Source organism: Cervus canadensis, chromosome 26 (assembly GCF_019320065.1).
Source record: "Cervus canadensis isolate Bull #8, Minnesota chromosome 26, ASM1932006v1, whole genome shotgun sequence".
Classification (NCBI taxonomy): Eukaryota; Metazoa; Chordata; class Mammalia; order Artiodactyla; family Cervidae; genus Cervus; species Cervus canadensis.
The window spans coordinates 12,577,939-12,590,228 of NC_057411.1; positions in this window are offsets into that span (position 1 = coordinate 12,577,939).

Consider the following 12,290-nt stretch of genomic DNA (forward strand, 5'->3'; position numbering starts at 1 on the left):
TCTATCCCACAGCCACGGACCATGTGAAAATAAAGTCTATCCGACAGGCACTGACCGTGTGAAAGATAAAGTCTATCCCAAAGCAATGGAGCCTGTGAAAGATAAAGTCTATCCCACAGCAACGGACCGTGTGAAAAAGTCTATCCCACAGCCAGGGACCGTGTCAAACATAAAGTCTATCCCACAGGCACGGACCTTGTGAAAGATAAAGTCTATCCCACAGGCACGGACAGTGTGAATGATACAGTCTGTTCCCACAGCCATGGACCGTGTGAAAGATTAAGTCTACCCCACAGTTACGGACCGTGTGAAAGGTAAAGTCTACCCCACAGCCACGGACCGTGTGAAAGATAAAATCTATCCCACAGCCATATACCGTGTGAAAGATAAAGTCTACCTCACAGCCACGGACCATGTGAAAGATAAAGTCTACCCCACAGCCATGGACCGTGTAAAAGATAGAGTCTAATCCCACAGCCACGGACCATGTGAAAATTAGAGGCTATTCCACAGCCACGGACCGTGTGAAAGATAGAGTCCATTCCACAGGCACGGACCATGTGAAAGGTAAAATCTATCCCATAGGCACGGGCCGTGTGAAAGATAAAGTCTACCCCACAGGCATGGACCATGTGAAAGATAAAGTCTATCCCACAGCCACAGACCGTGTGAAAGATAAAGTCTACCCTGCAGCCACGGGCCGTGTGAAAGACAAAGTCTATCCCATAGGCACGGACCGTGTGAAAGATAAAGTCTATCCTACAGGAACGGGCCATATGAAAGAAATGTCTACCCCAGAGCCACGGGCCGTGTGAAAGATAAAGTCTACCCCACAGTCACGGGCCGTGTGAAAGATAAAGTCTACCCCACTGCCACAGGCCGTGTGAAATATAAAGTCTACCCCCAGCCATGGACCATGTGAAAGATAAATTCTGTCACACAGCCACGGACCGTGTGAAAGATAAAGTCTACCCCCCAGCCACGGACCTTGTGAAAGGTAAAGTCTACCCCACAGCCAGGGACCATGTGAAAGACAAAGTATACCCCACAGCTATGGACCGTGTGAAAGATAGAGTCTATCCCACAGCCACGGACCATGTAAACGATGAAGTCTGTCCAACAGCCTCGGACCGTGTGAAACATAAAGTCTATTCCCACAGCCATGGACCGTGTGAAAGAAAAACTCTATTACCTAGCAACGTACCGTGTGAAAGATAAAGTCTACCCCACAGCCACGGACCGTGTGAAAGATGAAATCTATCCCACAGGCACGGATCGTGTGAAAGATAAAGTCTATTCCACAGCAACGGACCGTGTGAAAAAGTCTATCCACAGCCACGGACCGTGTGAAACATAAAGTCTATCCCACAAGCACGGACCGTGTGAAAGATAAAGTCTATCCCACAGGCACGGACAATGTGAAAGATAAAGTCTATCCCACAGCCACGGACCGGGTGAAAAAGTCAATCCCACAGCCACGGACCATGTGAATGATAAAGTCTTTCCCACAGGCACGGACCGTGTGAAAGATAAAGTCTATCAAACAGAAAGGGACCCTGTGAAAAAGTCTATCCTACAGACATGGACCATGTGAAAGATAAAGTCTACCCCAAAGCCACGGACCGTGTGAAAGATAAAGTCTATCACACAGCCACGGACCGTGTGAAAGATAGAGTCTATCCCACAGGCACGGACCGTGTGAAAGATAAAATCTATCCACAGGGATGGACCGTGTGAAAGATAAAGTCTATCCCACAGCCACGGACCGTGTGAAAAACTCTATCCCACAGCCACGGACCATGTGAAAGATAAAGTCTATTCCCACAGCCACGGAACGTGTGAAAGATAAAGTCTACTCCCACAGCCACGGACCGAGTGAAAGATAAAGTCTACCACAAAGACACGGACCGTGTGAAAGATAAAGTCTATCCCACAGCCACGGAGCTTGTGAAAGATAAAGTCTACCCCACAGCCACGGACCTTGTGAAAGATAGACGCTATCCCACAGCCACCGACCGTGTGAAAGATAGAGGCTATCCCACAGCCACGGACCATGTGAAAGATAGCGTCTATCCCACAGGCATGAAGTGTGTGAAAGATAAAGTCTATTCCCACAGCCACGGACCGTGTGAAAGATAGAGTCTATCCCAGAGGTATGGACCGAGTGAAAGATAGAGTCTATCCCACAGCCACGGACCGTGTGAAAGATAAAGGCTATCCCACAGGCACGGACCGTGTGAAAGATAAAGTCTATTCCCACAGCCACGGACCGTGTGAAACATACAGTCTATTCCCACAGCCACGGACCATGTGAAAGATGCAGTCTATCCCACAGGCAGGGACCGTGTGAAAGATAAAGTCTACCCCACAGGCACGTGCCGTGTGAAAGATAAAGTCTATCCCACAGACACGGACCGTGTGAAAGATAAAGTCTGCCCCACGGCAACGGACCGTGTGAAAGATGAAGTCTATCCCACAGGCAGGGACCGTGTGAAAGATAAAGTCTATCCCACAGGCACGGACCGTGTGAAAAAGTCTATCCCACAAGCATGGACCATGTGAAAGGTAAAGTCTACCCCAAAGCCAAGGACCGTGTGAAAGATAAAGTCTATCCCACAGCCACGGACCGTGTGAAAGATAAAGTCTATCCCACAGGCACGGACCGTGTAAAAGATAGAGTCTATCCCACAGGCACGGACCATGTGAAAGATAGAGTCTATCCCACAGGCACGGACCATGTGAAAGATAGAATCTATCCCACAGGCACGGACCATGTGAAAGATAGAGTCTATCTCATAGTCACGGACCGTGTGAAAGATAGAGTCTATTCCCACAGCCACGGACCGTGTGAACATAAAGTGTATACCCACAGCCACGGACCGTGTCAAAAATAAAGTCTATTCCCACAGCCATGGACCGTGTGTAAGATAAAGTCTATCCCACAGGCTCGGACCGTGTGAAAGATAACGTCTATCCCACAGGCACGGAACGTGTGAAAGATAAAGTCTACCCCACAGCCACGGACAGTGTGAACGATAAAGTCTATCCCACAGGCACGGACAGTTTGAAAGATAGAGTCTGTTCCCACAGCCATGGACCGTGTGAAAGATAAAGTCTACCCCACAGCCACTGACCGTGTGAAAGATAAAATCTATCCCAAAGACAAATACCGTGTGAAAAATAAAATCTATCCCAAAGCCACATACCGTGTGAAAGATACAGTCTACCCCACAGCCACAGACCATGTGAAATATAAAGTCTACCCCACAGCCATGGACCGTGTGAAAGATAGAGTCTAATCTCACAGCCACGGACCATGTGAAAGATAGAGTCAATCCCACAGGCACGGACCATGTGAAAGATAAAATCTATCCCACAGGCACGGACCGTGTGAAAGATAAAGTCTATCCCACAGGCTCGGACCGAGTGAAAGATAAAGTCTGCCCCACAGCCATGGGCCGTGTGAAAGATAAAGTCTACCCCGCAGCCACGGGCCGTGTGAAAGACAAAGTCTATCCCATAGGCACGGACCGTGTGCAACATAAAGTCTATCCCACAGGAACGGGCCGTATGAAAGATAAAGTCTACCCCACAGCCATGTGCCGTGTGAAAGAGAAAGTCTACACCATGGGCACGGGCCGTGTGAAAGATAAAGTCTACCCCACTGCCACGGGCCGAGTGAAAGATAAAGTCTACCCCCGAGCCATGGACCGTGTGAAAGATAAAGTCAATCGCACATCCTCGGACCGTGTGAAAGATAAAATCTAGCCCACAGCCACATACGGTGTGAAAGATAAAGTCTACCCCACAGCCACGGACCATGTGAAAGATAAAGTCTATCCCAAAGCCACGGACCGTGTGAAAGATAAAATCTATCCCACAGCCACGGACCGTGTGAAAGATAAAGTCTACCCCACAGCCATGGACCGTGTGAAAGATAAAGTCTATCCCACAGGCATGGACCATGAGAAAGATAAAGTCTATCCCACAGCCACGGACCGTGTGAAAGATAAAGTCAACCCAACAGCCACGGACCGTGAGTCAGATAAAGTCTTCCCCACAGACACGGACCGTGTGAAAGATAAAGTCTATCAAACACCCCGGACCATGTGAAAGATAAAGGTTACCCCACAGCCACGGACCGTGTGAAAGATAAAGTCTACCCCACAGGCACGGACTGTGTGAAAGATAAAGTCTGCCCCACGGCAGCGGACCGTGTGAAAGATGAAGTCTATCTCACAGGCAGGGACCGTGTGAAAGATGAAGTCTATCCCCAGCACGGACCGTGTGAAAAAGTCTATCCCACAGGCATGGACCATGTGAAAGGTAAAGTCTACCCCAAAGCCATGGACCGTGTGAAAGATAAAGTCTATCCCACAGCCTCGGACCTTGTGAAAGATAAAGTCTATCCCACAGCCACGCACCGTGTGAAAGATAAAGTCTACCCGACAGCCACGGACCGTGTGAAAGATAAAGTCTACCCCACAGCCACAGACCGTGTGAAAGATAAAGTCTATCCCACAAGCACGGACCGTGTGAAAGATAAAGTCTATCCCACAGCCACGGACCGTGTGAAAGATGAAGTCTATCCCACAGGCACGGACCGTGTGAAAAAGTCTATCCCACAGGCATGGACCATGTGAAAGATAAAGTCTACCCCAAAGACACGGACCGTGTGAAAGATAAAGTCTATCTCACAGCCACGGACCGTGTGAAAGATAAAGTCTATCCCAGAGCCACGGAGCGTGTGAAAGATAAAGTCTAACCCACAGCCGCGGACGGTGTGAAAGATAAAGTCTACCCCACAGGCACGGACCGTGTGAAAGATGCAGGCTATTCCCACAGCCACGGAACGTGTGAAACATAAAGTCTATTCCCACAGCCATGGACCGTGTGAAAGATAAAGTGTACTCCAACAGCCACAGATCGTGTGAAAGATAAAGTGTATCCCAGAGCCACGGAGCGTGTGAAAGATAAAGTCTATCCGACAGACATGGACCGTGTGAAAGATAGAGTCTATTCCCACAACCACGGACTGTGTGAAACATAAAGTGTATTCCCACAGCCACGACCGTGTGAAAAATAAAGTCTATTCCCACAGCCTCGGACCATGTGAAAGATAAAGTCTACCCCACAGCCACTGACCGTGTGAAAGATAAAATCTATCCCAAAGCCACATACCGTGTGAAAGATAAAATCTATCCCAAAGCCACATACCGTGTGAAAGATACAGTCTACCCCATAGCCACAGACCATGTGAAATATAAAGTCTACCCCACAGCCATGGGCCGTGTGAAAGATAGAGTCTAATCCCACAGCCACGGACCATTTGAAAGATAGAATCTATCCCACAGCCACGGACCGTGTGAAAGATAAAGTCTATCCCACAGCCACGGGCCGTGTGAAAGATAAAGTCTACACAAAGCCACGGAACTTGTGAAAGTTAAACTCTACCCACAGCAACGCACCGTGTGAAAGATAAAGTCTACCCGACAGCCACGGACCGTGTGAAAGATAAAGTCTATACCAGAGCCACTGACCATGTGAAAGATAAAGTCTATCCCACAGGCACGGACCGTGTGAAAGATAAAGTCTACCCCACAGCCGCGGACTGTATGAAAAATAAAGTCTACCACACTGCCACGGACCGTGTGAAAGGTAAAGTGTATCCCACAGCCATGGACCGTGTGAAAGATAAAGTCTATCCCACAGGCACGGACAATGTGAAAGATAAAGTCTATCCCACAGCCACGGACCGTGTGAAAAAGTCAATCCCACAGCCACGGACCATGTGAATGATAAAGTCTTTCCCACAGGCATGGACCGTGTGAAAGATAAAGTCTATCAAACAGAAAGGGACCGTGTGAAAAAGTCTATCCTACAGGCATGGACCATGTGAAAGATAAAGTCTACCCCAAAGCCACGGACCGTGTGAAAGATAAATTCTATCACACAGCCACGGACCGTGTGAAAGATAGAGTCTATCCCACAGCCACGGACCGTGTGAAAGATAGATTCTACCCCACAGCCACGGACCGTGTGAAAGATAGAGTCTACCCCACAGCCACGGACCGTGTGAAAGATAGAGTCTATTCCCACAGCCATGGACCATGTGAAAGATAGAGTTTATCCCAGAGCCACGGACCGTGTGAAAGATAGAGTCTATCACACAGGCACGGACTGTGTGAAAGATAAAGTCTATCCCACAGGCACGGACTATGTGAAAGATAAAGTCTATACCAGAGCCACTGACCATGTGAAAGATAAAGTCTATCCCACAGGCACGGACCGTGTGAAAGATAAAGTCTACCCCACAGCCGCGGACTGTATGAAAGATAAAGTCTACCACACAGCCACGGACCGTGTGAAAGTTAAAGTGTATCCCACAGCCATGGACCGTGTGAAAGATAAAGTCTATCCCACAGGCACGGACAATGTGAAAGATAAAGTCTATCCCACAGCCACGGACCGTGTGAAAAAGTCAATCCCACAGCCACGGACCATGTGAATGATAAAGTCTTTCCCACAGGCACGGACCGTGTGAAAGATAAAGTCTATCAAACAGAAAGGGACCGTGTGAAAAAGTCTATCCTACAGGCATGGACCATGTGAAAGATAAAGTCTACCCCAAAGCCACGAACCGTGTGAAAGATAAATTCTATCACACAGCCACGGACCGTGTGAAAGATAGAGTCTACCCCACAACCACGGACCGTGTGAAAGATAGAGTCTATTCCCACAGCCATGGACCATGTGAAAGATAGAGTTTATCCCACAACCACGGACCGTGTGAAAGATAGAGTCTATCACACAGGCACGGACTGTGTGAAAGATAGAGTCTATCCCACAGGCACGGACTATGTGAAAGATAAAGTCTATCCCACAGGCACGGACCGTGTGAAGGATAAAGTCTATACCACAGCCACGGACCTTGTGAAAGATAGAGTCTATCCCACAGCCAAGGACCCTGTGATAGATAGAGTCTATCCCACAGGCACGGACTATGTGAAAGATAAAGTCTATTCCCACAGCCACGGACCATGTAAAACATAAAGTCTATTCCCACAGCCACGGGCCGTGTGAAAGATAAAGTCTATCCCACAGCCACGGACCGTGTGAAAGATAAAGTCTATCCCACAGCCACGGACCGTGTGAAAGATAAAGTCTATCCCACAGCCACGGACCGTGTGAAAGATAACGTCTACCCCGCAGCCACGGACCGTGTGAAAGATAAAGTCTACCCCACAGCCAGGGACCGTGTGAAAAATACACTCTATTCCCACAGCCAATGACCATGTGCAAGATAGAGTCTATTCCACAGCCACGGACAGTGTGAAAGATAAAGTCAACCCCACAGCCACGGACGGTGAGTCAGATAAAGTCTACTCCACAGACACGGACCTTGTGAAAGATAAAGTCTATCCCACAGGCACGGACTGTGTGAAAGATATAGTCTATTCCCACAGCCACGGACCGTGTGAAAGATAAAGTCTATCCCACAGCCACGGACCATGTGAAAGATACAGTCTATCAAACAGGCACGTACCGTGGAAAGATAAAGTCTAACCCACAGGCACGGACTGTGTGAAAGATATAGTCTATTCCCACAGATACGGACAGTGTGAAAGATAAAGTCTATCCCACAGTCACGGACCGTGTGAAAAAGTCTATCCCACAGCCACGGACCGTGTGAAAAAATCAATCCCACAGCCACGGACCGTGTGAAAAATAAAGTCTATCCCACAGGCACGGACCGTGTGTAACATAAAGTCTATCCCACAGCCACGGACCATGTGAAAAAGTCTATCTCACAGGCATGGACCATGTGAAAGAAAAAGTCTACCCCAAAGTCACGGACCGTGTGAAAGACAAAGTCTATCCCACAGCCACGGACCGTGTGAAAGATAAAGTCTACCCCACAGGCACGGACCGTTTGAAAGATACAGGCTATTCCCACAGCCACGGACCGTGTGAAACATAAAGTCTACTCCCACAGCCATGGACCGTGTGAAAGATAATGTCTACTCCAACAGCCATGGACCGTGTGAAAGATAAAGTCTATCCCACAGCCACGGACCGTGTGAAGGATAAAGTCTATCCCACAGCCATGGACTGTGTGAAAGATAAAGTCTATTCCCACAGCCACGGACCGTGTGAAAGATAGAGTCTGTTCCCACATCTAACGACCATGTGAAAGATAAAGTCTACCCCACAGCCACGGACCGTGTGAAAGATAGAGTCTATCCCACAGCCACGGACCGTGTGAAAGATAGAGTCTGTTCCCACATCTAAGGACCGTGTGAAAGATAAAGTCTATCCCACAGCCACGGATCATGTGAAAGGTAAAGTCTATCCCACAGGCACGGACCGTGTGAAAGATAAAATCTATCCACAGGGATGGACCGTGTGAAAGATAAAGTCTATCCCACAGCCACGGACCGTGTGAAAAAGTCTATCCCACAGCCACGGACCATGTGAAAGATAAAGTCTATTCCCACAGCCACGGACCGTGTGAAAAATAAAGTCTACTCCCACAGCCACGGACCGTGTGATAGATAAAGTCTACCACAAAGACACGGACCGTGTGAAAGATAAAGTCTATCCCACAGCCACGGAGCTTGTGAAAGATAAAGTCTACCCAACAGCCACGGACCGTGTGAAAGATAGACGCTATCCCACAGCCACCGACCGTGTGAAAGATAGAGGCTATCCCACAGCCACGGACCATGTGAAAGATAGAGGATAGACTTTATCTTTCACACAGTCCGAGGCTGTGGGAGTAGACTTTGTCTTTCACATGGTCCGTGGATGTGGGAATAGACTTTATGTTTCACACGGTCCGTGGCGCTGGAAATAGACTTTATCTTTCGCACGGTCCATTCCTGTGGGATAGACTTTATCTTTCACATGGTCCGTGGCTGTGGGGTAGACTTAATCTTTCACACGGTCTGTGGCTGTGGGATAGACATTATCTTTCACACGGTCCGTGGCTGTGGAATGGACTTTATCTTTCACACGGTCCGTGCCTGTGGGATAGACTTTATCTTTCACACGGTCCGTGGCTGTGGGATAGACTTTATCTTTCACACGGTCCGTGGCTGTGGGATAGACTTTATCTTTCACACGGTCGTTGGCTGTGGGAATAGACTCTATCTTTCACACGGTCCGTGGCTATGGGGTAGACTTTATCTTTCACACGTTCCGTCCCTGTGGGGTAGACTTTATCTTTCACACGGTCCGTGGCTGTGGAATAGACTTTGTCTTTCACACGGTCCATGCTTGTGGGATAGACTTTATCTTTCACACGGTCTGTGGCTGTGGGGTAGACTTTATCTTTCACACGGTCCGTGGCTGTCGGGTAGACTTTATCTTTCACACGGTGCGTGGCTGTGGGTAGACTTTATCTTTCACACGGTCCGTGGCTTTGTGTAGACTTTATCTTTCACATGGCCCGTGGCTGTGGGGTAGACTTTATCTTTCACACGGCCCGAGGCTGTGAAGTGGACTTTATCTTTAACAATGTCCGTGGCTGTGCGGTAGACTTTATCTTTCACACGGTCCGTGGCTGTGGGATAGACTTTATCTTTCACACGGTCCGTGGCTGTGGGATTGACTTTATCTTTCACAAGGTCCATGGCTCGGGGGTAGACTTTATCCTTCACACGGCCCGTGGCAGTGGGGTAGACTTTATCTTTCACACGGCCCGTGCCCATGGCATAGACTTTATCTTTCACACGGCAAGTGGCTGTGGGGTAGACTTTATCTTTCATACGGCCCGTTCCTGTGGGATAGACTTTATCTTTCACACGGTCCGTGCCTATGGGATAGACTTTGTCTTTCACACGGCCCGTGGCTGTGGGGTATACTTTATCTTTCACACGGCCCATGGCTGTGGGGTTGACTTTATCTTTCACACGGTCCATGCCTGTGGGGTAGACTTTATCTTTCACACGGTCCACGCCTGAGAGATAGACTTTTTCACACGGTCCGTGCCTGTGGGATAGACTTTATCTTTCAATCGGTCCGTGCCTGTGGGATAGACTTTATGTTTCACACGGTCCGTGGCTGTGGGATAGACTTTTTCACACGGACCGTTGCTGTGGAATAGACTTTATCTTTCACACGGTCCGTGCCTGTGGGATACATTTTATCTTTCACACGGTCCATGGCTGTGGGGTAGACTTTATCTTTCATACGGTCCTTGGCTGTGGGAATAGACTTTATGTTTCACAAGGTCCGTGGCTCTGGGAATAGACTTTATCTTTCACATGGTCCATGTCTGTGGGGTAGACTTTACCTTTCACACGGTCTGTGCCTGTGGGATAGACTTTATCTTTCACACACCGTGGCTTGGGGTGACATTGTCTTTTCACACGGTCCGTGGGATGTTGGGTAGACTTTATCTTCAACGGTCTGTGGGCGTATACTTTATCTTTCAACGGCCGTGGCTGTGGGTTAAGTTTATCTTCACACGCCCGTGGCTGTGGATTAGACTTTATCTTAACATGGTCCGTGGTGTGGGTAGACTTACTTTATCACGGTCCGTGCCTGTGGGAAAGACTCTATCTTTCACACGGTCCGTGGCTGTGTGATAGACTTTTTCTTCACATAGTCGTGGCTGTGGGGATTAGACTTTATCTTTCCACGTCCATGGCTTTGGATGGACATTATCTTTAACACGGTCCATGGCTTTGGAATGAGTCTATCTTTCACACGATCCGTGGCTTTGGTGAAAGACTTTATATTTCGCCGGTCCGTGGCTGTGTGGTAGACTTTATCTTTCACACGGTCCGTGCCTGTGGGATAGACTTTTTCACTCGATCCGTGGCTGTGGGGTAGACTTTATCTTTCACATGGTCCGTGTCTGTGGGAGTAGCCTTTATCTTTCACACGTTCCGTGGCTGTGGGAATAGACTTTATGGTTCACAAGGTCCGTGGCTCTGGGAATTGAATTTATCTTTCACATTGTCCGTGGCTGTGGGGTAGACTTTATCTTTCATACGGTCCGTGCCTGTGGGATAGACTTAATCTTTCACGCGGTCCGTGCCTGTGGGATAGACTTTATCTTTCACACGGTCCGTGGCAGTGGGATAGATTTTTTCACACAGTCCGTGGCTGTGGGATATACTTTATCTTTCACACGGTCCATGCCTGTGGGATAGACTTTATTTTTCACATGATCCGTGGATGTGGGATAGACTTTTGACACGGTCCGTGCCTGTGGGATAGACTTTATCTTTCACACCGTCCGTGGTTGTGAGATAGACTTTATCTTTCACACGTTCCGTGCCTGTGGGATAGACTTTATCTTTCACACGGTCCCTGGCTGTGGGATAGACTTTATCTTTCACACGGTCCGTGACTGTGGGGTAGGCTTTATTTTTCACACGGTCCGTGGCTGTGGTAGTAGATTTTATCTTTCACACGGTCCGTGGCTGTGGGAATAGACTTTATATTTCACACTGTCCGTGGCTCTGGGAATAGACTTTATCATTCACACGGTCCGTGCCTGTGTGGTAGACTTTATCTTTCACAAGTTCCATGCCTGAGGGATAGACTCTATCTTGCACATGGTCTGTCACTGTGGGAATAGACTCTATCTTTGACACGGTCCATGGCTGTGGGTTAGACTTTATCTTTCACACGGTCCGTGGCTGTGGGAATAGACTTTATCTTTCACAGAGTCCATGCTGGTGGAATAGACTCTGTCTTTCACATGGTCCGTGGCTGTGGGATAGCCCCTATCTTTCACACGTTCCGTGGCTGTGGGAATAGCCTGCATCTTTCACACGCTCCGTGCCTGTGGGGAAGACTTTATCTTTCACACGGTCCGCGGCTGTGGGTTAGACTTTATCTTTCACACGCTCCGTGGCTCTGGGATATACTTTATCTTTTACACGGTAAGTGGCTGTGTGATAGACTTTTTCACATGGTCCGGGCCTGTGGGATAGACTTTATCTTTCACACGGTCCGTGGCTGTGGGAATAGACTCTATCTTTCACACGATCCGTGGCTGTGGGAAAGACTTTATATTTCGCCCGGTCCGTGGCTGTGTGGTAGATTTTATCTTTTATACAGTCCGTGGCTGTGGGGTAGACTTAATCTTTCACATGGTCCGTGGTCTGGTATAGACTTTATCTTTTACACGGTAAGTGGCTGTGTGATAGACTTTTTCACATGGTCCGGGCCTGTGGGATAGACTTTATCTTTCACACGGTCCGTGGCTGTGGGATAGACTTTTTCACACGGTCCGTGGCTGTGGGATAGACTTTATCTTTCACACGGTCCGT